The 4,016-nt window shown below is 44.4% G+C and overlaps 1 long non-coding RNA gene across 1 annotated transcript in view; it reads left to right on the forward strand.

Moving 5' to 3' along the window:
- Positions 1-3,467, forward strand: part of LOC308574303 — a 397,067-nt gene extending 393,600 nt beyond the window's left edge. The window contains exon 2 of the long non-coding RNA XR_014002465.1: positions 3,328-3,467. This is a non-coding gene — a long non-coding RNA (uncharacterized lncRNA). The remainder of the gene's footprint in view (positions 1-3,327) is intronic.
- The last annotated feature ends 549 nt before the right edge of the window (positions 3,468-4,016 follow it).

The raw sequence follows: 4,016 nt of genomic DNA on the forward strand, positions 1-4,016 counted from the left end.
GGAGTTCAAGACCACCCCCAGAAACATCATACATACATCACAGAAGGGATGTGGCTCAAGACCACCCCCTAGACACATCATACCTACATCACAGAAAGGGCGGTCTACAACAGAAATCTGAGTGCATTGTTTATCTCCTGTCTGACAGGTTACCTGTTAATGTTTACTTGATTGGATACCCTGGGGAGCCTGGCCAGTCTTTTATAGTGACAAATACTTAGTTCCTGGGCCAGGTCACAGGCTCACACTATTCATACACACTATTCATACACAGATATACCCTTAAGACAGGTTTTCCATTTTCCTTTGACCTTGCAGAGAAAACATTTAGTCAGTTTGGGAGCCAAAATGGCTCCAGGGCTGTCCTCCTGTGTTGCCTCAAACATGTGGCCCATACATTTATGTACGTGTTTGCCTGGCAAATCCATGAACATTTATTAACTTTTTATTTCACCACAAACAGCCAATCCTGCAACAGCTAAGTGTCCGGGTAGCATATTTTGTGCTCTGTGGAGAAATTTGGTCAGATGTGCTAGGAAGTGGTTCCCAACCTTTTTTTGGCCATGCCCCACCTAAGCATCTCAAAAATCCTGACACCCCCCCCCCCCCGGTGACATACAATCCTTATTATTCAAAAAGTGAACTCCTATTGACATGGAGGAAGCCTAAAAGGCCATTAACTTGGTCTAAACATTATCAAATTGCCCCCCTTAAAAATTAAATTGCCCCCCTGTGGGGTTGGTCCCATGTTAGGAATCACGGCGAAAGGTGTCCTCAACCCTGTTCTCAGCTTATCTGGAGAATAGTGTTTGTGCTGGGAAGGTGCCGCCCGATTCTTTTGACAGCTCTGTTAATAATTAATCTCCCAGTCTGATCTGTATTTCCTTTGCAGAGTCAATAAACGGAACTTTCTGTTGCTTCCAATTAAAAAAACCCAGATGTATCACTGAAGCCTGCATTTATGCGTAGGAGTCGAACAGCCATCTAGTTAAGTTCAGGAGCATGCAAATGGATGATTCAGTTTAATAACTTCACTGCAAGGGTGGGGACTTAATATTGTAAGCAGGTCATTCAAACATTGAAATCAGGTGCTGCCAAGAGGCTTTCTGGGGGTCCCCCCCAACAATGGATTTTTTCTGGGAAGTGTAACTCCAGATTAAACAGGAGGAAAATATTAGGGATGCACACTGGATCTAGTTTGCCAGCTGCACTGGTTTGAGAGACAACCCTGGATCTGGTCAGTCCAGCCAGAGTGGTCCAGTGTGGTTGAAAAGTGGGGCGGTCAGCTTCTGCAAGGTTTAAAGAGCAGCACAGGGGTGTTTGCAAAAGGGCTTTTAAACAGCCCCACGACACACTTGCGCACAAAGGAACATCTGCATGCTGCCAAACTGGACAGGGGAAGCAGAACTGAGTTGCTGGTGGCAGCCTCCTGAATCCACTCATTCAGACTGGCCATTGGATCTGTGGAGCAGAAGATGACTTCCTCGTTCAAGCAACAACTTCTTCCTGAGCTCTGGTACATTCCTGTATCCTTGCTGTCCTTTAGTCTTGACAGCTGTCTTGCTCCTGCTTCCTGACTACTAGTTTGTCCCGTACCTCCTGACTCATGTGTAGCTCCCAGCCATGGTCCAGCCCTGACATCTAGATACCACAAGGCTGACAAGGACAAGGCCAGAAGGACCTTCCAGGGGAGGAAGTTTCACAGTCTGAGTGCTGCAGCCCAAGAAGTCCTGATCCATGTTTTCAGCAATGATGCTTCTGGTGGTGACAGGATGCAGAGCAGATCCAAAATACCACAGCGGACAGGTAGGGTCATATTGGAGCAGATGGTTCCCAAATGATTTAGGACAGGGATCAGGAACTTGTGGCGGTCCAGCTCTTGCTAGACCACAGCTCTCCTCGTTCCTGTTGGTTGGGGCTGATGGGAGTTGTCGTCCAACAAGATCTGGAGGACCACAAGTTCCCCATCCTTGATTTAAGGCTTTCAAAGTGTGCTTTGAATTAGACTCGGAACCAGGCCAAGAGCCAATGGAACTAAAATAATAATAGAACATCCTCAAGAAAACATCTGCCCTTGGACCACAGCATTCTATAACTGCTTTCTGACTGTTCTTCAAAGGCAGTGTGCATTCAGATAATCAAACCAAGCTGCAGGACAGTGGCCACGAAGAGGGCACCTGGTGCCACCAGCTGAAATGTTTAAGCAATCAGGATTTCATTTGTTGCCTTATTGGGGAGGAGGTTTGAGGGTAGGATCGGAGTAAAGTTTTAAATTGTTGCAAAGCTCCATGTTTCATGACATCACAAGCACAAGCCAATCTGAGCCCTGCACATATAACTTCAACTGTCAACTAGGAGAACCAATTTGCCCTGTATAACGTGAAAGTGGTGAGTCTTGTCTTTCCAGAGTGCAGCAACACCTTTCTCTTTCTGTCTCTAGTATATCTGTTACTTTTTCCTTAAAGAGAAGTCATATCCCAATTTTTCACTGTTGGTTTCGGTCAAAGCTACAAGAGCCCATGATATTTCTCTTCCTAGGTTACCTCTTGTCCATTACTGAGGATGCAGCTACTTGGACTCTGAAAGTCCCCATAAGGACTAAACTGAGTGCACACACCTGGCCCAATCACAGGTATGTGGGTGGGTGTGGGTGGGTGTTTTAAATCATCTGGATTCCAACAGTCTCCTATCAAAATGCGGGGTCAGATTTATGTAATGCTGGGTGTACTGGGTAAACTCTTGAGGGTTATTGAGCGATGTCTGCATTTCCCTTGTCGCGTCAATACATTTTAAACATTTTGCACCTTGTTTTCCCATGTTTGCATGACAACTTGTTCTTTGAAAGTGAAATAATCAAAAGATTGGCATAAAAAAATTCTAATAACAATTAACCTAAACACACACACAGAGAGAGAGAGAGCAAATTAAATAGTGAAGATGTGTGTAGTTGTGCCAGCAAAATACTTGGAATTGGAAAAGGCTTGGAAAACAAAATCATTTCACTTTGCTCCTAGAGACATTTTGTAATAGGGAACTAATAAAGGAAATTATTGTTTGCAATAGCAATATTGTGAGCACCCACTGTGTATTTCTTATTTTGTGAACTACAGATGGATAAATCTGTCCATTTCCAATCTCAAGTTCATTTCTCCACCTTTCCACATCAGGTTGTATTTTTTTATTTATATAAAAATAAAAGTCATCTGGAAAGTCACCAGCAAATGTCTCCTAATATACAATGTTTCGGCCAAGCAATTTCCCCTAATATGATGCATTTTTTGTGTTATTTTCACTGATATAAAGTATGCTTTTAAAGGCATTCTACAGTCATACCTCGGGATAAATATGCTTCAGGATAAGTATTTTCGGGTTGCGCTCCGCGGCGACCCGGAAATAATGGAGCGCATTACTTCTAGGTTTCGCCATTCGCGCATGCGCAGACGATAAAAATGACATCATGCGCATGCGCGGAAGTGGCGAAACGCAAACCGTGCACGCACAGACGCACTGTCGTGTCTTACGTTCTATTCAGGATGTGAACGGGGCTCCGGAACAGATCCCGTTCGCATCCCGAGGTACCACTGTATATGCATTTTTGCGCACAGTCCATGGCTGTACTGCAAAATTCAGAGAAGTGTAGATTTTGAAGAATGTGTTTCAGTTCACATATTGCTTGGGAAAGCACAGTTTAGGTAGTGCTTTTTCCCAGGGGTACTCAAATGTACACAGTACCAGTACCTCTTTTTGTTGTTGTTATAAAGTGTGGCAGATACTGTAACAACTTCACAGTGAGTACCGGAACCTATTTTTCTAGAAAATAAAAGGACTGGTTGGGAACACCTTTCCAGGCAAACTGATTGGATTTTTTCCTCCATCCTTTGTGTGAATGGCCCCTAAGCTGCAGCCAGCACTATGGAGAAACCTCTCCACCCTTTCGCATCAAGGGCAGCTCTTGTGCCTGAGGGTGGTTCAGAGCTTACGTCTCGGCTGTTTGTTTTAGCTCACGTATGAGATAA

Source organism: Podarcis bocagei (assembly GCF_964188305.1).
Source record: "Podarcis bocagei genome assembly, chromosome: 15".
Classification (NCBI taxonomy): Eukaryota; Metazoa; Chordata; class Lepidosauria; order Squamata; family Lacertidae; genus Podarcis; species Podarcis bocagei.